The following is an 8,781-nucleotide window of genomic DNA, read 5'->3' on the forward strand; positions in this document are numbered from 1 at the left end:
ATTCTAGAACGGGTTAATATGATCGTAGTTAATACCTGGGGATTCTAGAACGGGTTAATATGATCGTAGTTAAAACGTGGGGATTCTAGAACGGGTTAATATGATCGTAGTTAAAACGTGGGGATTTTAGAACGGGGTTAATATGATCGTAGTTAAAACGTGGGGATTCTATGATGGGTTAAAATGATCGTAGTTAAAACGTGGGGATTTTAGAACGGGGTTAATATGATCGTAGTTAAAACGTGGGGATTCTAGGATGGGTTAAAATGATCGTAGTTAAAACGTGACGTTCTTGGACGGGTTGATATGATCGTATTTACATGTAATACGTGGGGATTCTAGGACGGGTTAATATGATTGTAGTTACATGTAAAACGTGGGGATTCTAGGACGGGTTGATATGATCGTAGTTATATGTAAAACGTAGGGATTCTAGGACCGGTTGATATGATTGTTTAACATGCTACAAGGAAGAAGAGACCCAACGTGTGAATGTGCGACATAGATCTTAGAATAAATTTGAAATTAAGTTTGACGGTTGAAAGCAAATTCTATTACTATATAGGGTTCACGTTGAAGAGGACAATTTGTTAGTTGACCGTGGATTTCCCATTAATTTTCCATCAACCTTTATTCGGTAACATGAATCACTCCGATAACCCATTGCAAATGATTGTTGTCAGTCGTCTGTTGAATGAAAGGTGAAGATAACGAACAGTGATCAATTTCATAAATCCTATAAGCAATACAAAATAGATAGTTGGGCAAACACGGACCCCTGCACACACCAGAGGTGGGGTCAGGTGCCCAGAAGGAGTAGTAATCCCCTGTCGATCGGTCACACCCGCCGTGAGCCCTATTATCTTGATCAGGTAAACGGAGTTATACGTAGTCAAAATCAGTGTGCCAAGAACGGCCTAAACATTTGTATTAAACACGCCAGACAGCATTTAACCAAATGATATGTTGTATTTCCAAACTAAATCTTTATAACGACCATATAATTTGCGAAATGTTGACTTTAAACGAAACTGTTGAAACCCCTGTACCATCAACTTGTTTGTCAGTAGCCTGCTTCAATTTCAAAACTGATCATACGCATAATAAGCTCTTGCGTATCGAATCATTTGAGAGATGTAAACCCCATATGCAGGTGGTAATGGAATATTGCTTCAATATAATCAACTTCTTTGAAAGTAATGACCATTTTCCATAAAATTTAGAAAGGAACATCTCTCATGAAAGGAGAATTGTGAATTTCATGGTCACTGCATCCCTGTTTATTTATTCAAAAACTTCTACGTGAGAAGAAAAAATCTCTCGCTGTGACCTTCAATTCGACTTTTAGATATATCGATGACGTTTTGTCTATTAACAATGATAGCTTTCATTCATATGTCGATTTGATATATCCCTGTGAGCTCGAAATAAAGGACACCACAGAGTCGTCAATGTCTGCTTCATACTTAGATATTTTATTGAAAGTAGACATTAACGGCAAACTGACAACTCAACTGTATGACAAACGGGATGATTTCAGCTTCTCCATCGTCAACTTCCCATATTTGTGTAGCAATATTCCATTATCACCTGCATATGGTGTTTATATATCTCAACTGATTCAATATGCAAGAGCTTGTTTTGGGTATAGTCAGTTTTTAAATCGAGGTAAGCTACTGACAAACAAGTTGATGGTACAGGGATTTCAACAGTCTCGATTGAAGTCAGCATTTCGCAAATTCTATGGTCGTTATAGCGATCTAGTTCGTCAATACAACCTCGCATTGGGTCAAATGCTGTCTGACGTGTTTCATACCGATTGTTAAGCCGTTCTTGGCACACTGATTTTGACTACGGATAACTCCGTTTACCTGATCAGGATATAGGGCTCACGGCGGATGTGACCGGTCAACAGGGGATGCTTACTCCTCCTAGGGACCTGATCCCACCTCTGGTGTGTCCAGGGGTCCGTGTTTGTCCAACTATCTATTTTGTATTGCTTGTAGGAGTTAAGAGATTGATCACTGTTCGTTATCTTCACCTTGCATCCCTGGGCCTGAGGGTAGGGGTCAAAGAATTTAAAAGGATTGAAGTCAGCATTTCTCAAATTCTATGGTCGTCATAACGATCTAGTTCGTCATTTCAACCTATCATCGGGTCAAATGCTGTCTGACGTGTTTCATACCGATTGTTAAGCCGTTCTTGGCACACTGATTTTGACTACGAATAACTCCGTTTACCTGATCAGGATATAGGGCTCACAGCGGGTATGACCGGTCAACAGGGGATGTTTACTCGTCCTAGGCACCTGATCCCACCTTTGGTATGTCCAGGGGTCCGTGTTTGCCCAACTATCTACTTTGTATTGCTTATAGGAGTTATGAGATTGATCACTGTTCGTTATTTTCACCTTTCATACAGTCTTTAAACTCATTAATCAGGGATATCTAGTAAACAAGCTGTGTGGATAGTAATGATGAACAACAAACAGGCCTCAATCACTCTTGTGAAAATCATAGTCCCTGTTTCAGTGGTTGTTGTGCAAAAGGTTTATAATTTATAAAGTATTAATATAAATGCAGGTTTATTTTTTTTTTAAATTCGTGACTCTTGAACATCAAACATGCAACCAAACTGAATATTTGACAATAAGACGAGATGCCTTTACATAAATTGTGAAATTCATGACCCCTGGATTAGGGATTTGGTGCAAGGGCAGAGAGCAATGTCTCATTTATAAAACTAAAATGTGTTATTTCTTTTAATATCCTCTTTTTATACGCCCGTCGAAGACGGGACGTATTATGGTATGGCGTCGTCCGTCTGTCCGTCTGTCTGTCCGTCTGTCCGAACCTTGTGGGCAGGATACAGACTGAACCATAAGCCCTAGGACTTTACAACTTGGTACATTTGATCACCATGATGAGAGGAAGATGCCTATTGTTTTTCAAGGTCAGAAGTGAAAGGTCAAGGTCGTAGTATCACTTATTAGGAAAACCTTGTGGGCAGGATACAAACCGAACCGTAAGCTCCAGGATATTATAACTTGGCATATTTGATTACCATGATGAGAGGAAGATGCCTATTGTTTTTCAAGGTCAGAGGTCAAAGGTCAAGGTCGTAGCATCACTTTTTAGGAAAACTTTGTGGGCAGGATACAAACCAAACCGTAAGCTCCAGGATATCATAACATGGTATATTTGATCATCATGATGAGAGGAAGGTGCCTATTGTGTTTCAAGGTCAGAGGTCAAGGTTGTAGTATCACTTATTACGAAAACCTTGTGGGCAGGATACAAACCGAACTGTAAGCTCCAGGATATTATAACTTGGTATATTTGATCATCATGATGAGAGGAAGGTGCCTATTGTTTTTCAAGGTCAGAGGTCAAAGGTCAAGGTCGTAGTATCACTTATTAGGAAAACCTTGTGAACAGGATACAAACCGAACCGTAAGCTCCAGGATATTATAACTTGGTATATTTGATCACCATGATGAGAGGAAGATGCCTATTGTTTTTCAAGGTCAAAGGTCAAGGTCATAGTATCACTTTTTAGGAAAACCTTGTGGGCAGGATACAAACCGAACCGTAAGCTCCAGGATATTATAACTTGGTATATTTGATCACCATGGTGAGAGGAAGATGCCTATTGTTTTTCAAGGTCAAAGGTCAAGGTCGTAGTATCACTTATTAGGAAAACCTTGTGGGCAGGATACAAACCAAACCGTAAGCTCCAGGATATTATAACTTGGTATATTTGATCATCATGATGAGAGGAAGGTGCCTATTGTTTTTCAAGGTCAAAGATCAAGGTTGTAGTATCACTTATTAGGAAAACCTTGTGGGCAGGATACAAACCGAACCGTTAGCATATTTATGAAGTAGCGCATTCTAAGGCTATCCCTCTTTATATATTGATATCCATTTCTACAAGCATAATAATGAATTAGCTCACAGAGGACAGTGCTAACTTCACTAAAATATGAATCCCACTAAAATATGTTTTCCTTGAGCAAAATCTACGGGCGTATTATGCCACGTTGGCGTTGCTCTTGTTGACTTCTGGACAACATACAAAGAAACTCAGTACATAAAAATAATGGACAGAGAAGATACTGTCACAAATGTGAAATTCATAGCCTCTGTGTTGTTGTAACGTTCTATTGGGGAGCTTCAATTGCCAATTTGTGTGCTATGGCCGAGCTTTAACTACTTGCTCCTGCGTAAGACATTGTTGTTCTATGGCGGAGCTTTAATCACTTGGCCCTTTGTGTGCTATTGGGGAACTTTATGGTTTTAAGATAAAGCGACAGCGCATTACTTCTTTTTAAATAATCTTTACCTCTGCACAGCTTAAAGGAAAACAATAAGACTGGTTATGTAGAGCACGGTGCCCTCTACTAATCGTGAAATTCATGACCGGAAGTTCAGGTGTTCAGGCTTTGGGGCAGGGTCCAAATGGTTATAGAGTTAATATGCATGAAGTATTGATTTTTTAAAAAAAAAACACACTTTCAACATGAGACACAATAAAGACTGAAGCTGGCAAACTAAGGACAATTTGTTGTCAGCTTAAAAAAGATAGAACATATGACATTCCCAAAAAGTTTGTAAATATTTTGATATTGCCAAAACCCATATTTACCACAAAATTGTCATATTGAATAACCTTTAATTTTGCATAATTCACAAAATTCAATGGCAAAACATCACTCAAAAATTTAAATCCTTAAAAATGTCTGTTTAGTGATGCATGTCATGTATTCATGGTCACTTTACATTGTTGTTTGAGCAAATATACTACTCAAAATTTGTTAAGGATCATAGATATTTTTTGTTTAAAAAATTAATAACTGCATAACTGGCAATATTGTGTCCAAGGGAAATCAAAAACGTCTTCAACAAACTTGCACGTGCATTTCATGCCATGGGAAATGCGTTTCTCGTCACAGTTTATGCTTTTGCTACCATTGCACGATTTTCACTCAGGCATCGGTGTCTGATTCTTTCTAAAATTTCAAACTCACTTGAGTGTTTGCACTACGTTTATCAACACAATGCCCCCTCAATGTGTAAGGAGTCGCCTGACGACAGAACAACTGGGCAGATGTATTGGAATGCTTGACGCTGTCTATTCACAACGTGACGTTGCAAATGCACTAAACGTCAGCCAGAGCGTTGTAAACAGGGCCTGGAACCGACAGCAAACTTTTGGTACAGCAGCACACCGACATGGGGGTGGTCGTCAGAGGTCGACAATCCAACGCCAAGACCATTTTGTGGCTCTTCAGGCACGACGTCATCCCTTCTGGACAGCAACCAGCCTACGTAACGACCTCCTGAACGCCTCGGGGGTGAATGTGTCCACTCAGACGATACGGAATCGGCTTCACAATGAAGGTCTCAACTCGAGAAGGACATGTGTTTGAGTCCCTCTGACTGTTCGACACCGGCGGGAGCGATTGGACTGGGCTGAAGATCATGTCACTTGGACACAGAACAATTGGGTTGAAGTTCTGTTCACCGATGAGTCCAGGTATTGTTTGGACTTTACAGACAGGAGGCACCGAGTGTGACGACGACAACGTGAACGTTTCCATGATGCCAACATCAGTGAACATGACCGTTATGGTGGTGGTTCCATCATGGTCTGGGGTGGAATCAGCAGGGATGGAAGAAAAGATCTTCATGTCCTGGAGAGAGGAACAATGAGATCTCATGCGGTACCGGGATGAGATCCTCGATGTTTACGTCAGACCCTACGCTGGTGCTATTGTCCCTGAGTTCATCCTGATGGATGATAACGCCAGTCCTCATCGCACCAGGGTGGTGGAACAGTACCTTCAGCAGGAGACAATTGTCCGTATGGACTGGCCAGCGTGCTCGCCGGACTTGAATCCGACTGAGCATGTATGGAACATGCTGCAGGTTGCCCTTTCACGCCATAGAGCACAACCCACGACTTTGGCAGAGCTCGGAAACGCCCTCGTGGAAGAATGGAACAACCTTCCCATTGGAAACATCCGGGTGCTTATTGACAGCATGGCTCGACGTTGTCAAGCCGTCATTGATGCAAGGGGAGACCATACCCGGTATTGACACTTCATCGACTAAGTGTAATGATGGACTATCCCCAAAAACTGTGTAATTCTTTCTCTGGTTTGCTGTTAACTTTTTGTAATGAAATGCCTTTTGGTGTTGTTATCAGATTTCAAGCATTCCGTATTGATAAAAGTTCATGCCGTTCATGAATTTTCATTCATAACCTGAGTAAACACGTTTCTGAGTCAAATTTATGTCTTTTGTTATGTTAGTGGTAAATTACACACATATAACCTAGTGATCCTTATCAAATTTTGAGTAGTATATTAGAACATCCCACTTAAACACAATGAAATCCAATTACAATTGATGCGTTCAAAATCGTGGGCATCCTATGACCGTAACACCTTGTTTGCCTGAGCTATCTATTGAAGAGTTGTTGCAGGGTCATTGATGTTTTGTTGAGAACGTTCAGGCTCAATGTATTTTCTTCTGTGCGCGTAATTCATTCTTTACAGATGAGGATAGTGCATGTTTTGCACTGCCGTGTTGTAAACTATGTCGGGATAAGCTTATTACGCAACTGTTGACGTTCATTCATCAGTCCAGAAAATGTTGTTTTGTATCCTGTTGTGCGTGTGTAATACTGTATGCGTGTGTTATATTTGAGGATAAGGATAAATACCTAAACTTCATTCTGATTTATGCTCCTCAATTATTGTCATCATGCCAAATACTCTTTACTTATAAAGGCAGTGAAAACAGGACCTCGATGTGAATTGAAAAAAATGTTGAGAAATTTTGAGAATGTTGAAGTTATATTAGAAAATAAACTATTAGGGGTCAGAATAAGTAGTAAAAACACACAAGAACATATATATCACATAGGCATGATTATCCAATCCGACCCCCTAAACATGTTATCAAATAATGAAATAGAGCCGGTTGCAATCCGATAACATGGATTTTACAAATACAGTAAAACTCTGATATAGCGAATTTCTGGGGACCCTCCATAAAAATTCGCTACAAGCGTAATTCGCTATACGTTTATAGCGAATTCATAATTCATATATAACGAATTCGTTATAAAACTGATTTGTTCTACATGTATACCAGTTATATAAGAAAGCAGCAATCGATATACTTGCGTTTTGTATTGTCTTTAGGAAAAATGAAGCAAATATATTTTCGAGAAGAAATATTTTTATACAAGAAATATACACATTGATTTATATATCATAATTTATCTTGGTGGATTATTAAGTCATGCAAGAACCTGCCGAGAGAGAAATGTCAACAAAAGTTTGCGCAATACATACATGGACAGTCTATTGCAATTGTCATTTACTTGTTGCTTTACACAAATAAAAGTGTGTACGATAAAATAAATGCAATTAAACTTCAAATTTAATTAGCGAGAATAGTAAACAATACTGACAATATATTTGCTAAACGTATGTGTAAGTATTGTTTTGCGTTAACAACCTTTTTTGAAAAAATACAAACAAAAATTTCGCAATAAGTGTGGATCCTTTATATCAATGGAAGACGATTGTTAAAAATCACAAAGTTTAAAATGAAAAAAAATAAAAATAAATTCGTTATAAAAGGTGATTTTTACGTTCAGTTTTAGTTCAAGGGGAATAGGAATTTACTTCGTTATATCCGTAAATTCGCTATATCCGTGTTCGTTATAGACGCATATTTTTATATAGAATACATAATGAATTTGCCGGGGAAATCGTTTTCACTTCGTTATAGCCGTAATTTCGCTATATCCGTGTTCGCTATATTCGAGTTTTACTGTATATCAGGTTACCACACTGGCATATTAACATTACAAAGGAGGATGTGTGGGAGGGTGGTGAGTATGAATTACTCCCCAGTAAACAGTTAAACTGTGCGGCCTTTTTATTCCAAGCAAACAAAGAAGGATGACCAAGGCGTCCTAATGACAATCTGTGATTGGTTAGGCATGCAATACGCATTAAGCACGAGGCTCTAAAACAAAACCCCTGGAATTACATGATCGAAAATTGTCACCCAGGATTGATTGATTGATTGTATCTTGCTTAACGTCTCGCTCGAGAATTTTTCACTCATATGGAGACGTCACCAAGACCGGTGAAGGGCTTCAAATTTAGACCTATGCTCGGCGCTTACGGCCATTGAGCAGTGAGGATTCTTTAGCGTGCCACACCTACTGTGACACGGGACATCCGTTTTTAAGGTCATCTCCGAGGACCCGTGATATTCACACCTGATGCCGAGCGTTTGGCGATGAAACTATCACTATCCGTTTTAACGACCTGGGTCTGTCGCGGCCGGGAATCGAACCCAGGACTACCGCATGCGGGGCTACGCTCTAACCTCTCGGTCACCGTGGCAGTTGTCACCCAGGAATGTAATTATAAGAAAACATACACATATGCAGCATCCTGCTTCAAAAACAGATATTGTTTTCTTCAACGCATATCATGATAAATAGAAAATATACAAAATTAACACGTTACATAAAAGTTATTTCATACCATAATACATATACGGTGGACAGGGGATGCTTACTTCTCCTAGGCACTTGATCCCACTTCTGGTATATTTAGGAGTCCGTGTATGCCAAACTCTCTATTTTGTATTGCTTATAGGAGTTATGAGATTGATCACTGTTCATTATCTTCACCTTTCATATGCAATTTCCTTAATTAATATGATCTTGCCGAGTAAGCCTATGCTT

The sequence above is a fragment of the Ostrea edulis genome, chromosome 4, assembly GCF_947568905.1.
Source record: "Ostrea edulis chromosome 4, xbOstEdul1.1, whole genome shotgun sequence".
NCBI classification, from domain to species: Eukaryota; Metazoa; Mollusca; class Bivalvia; order Ostreida; family Ostreidae; genus Ostrea; species Ostrea edulis.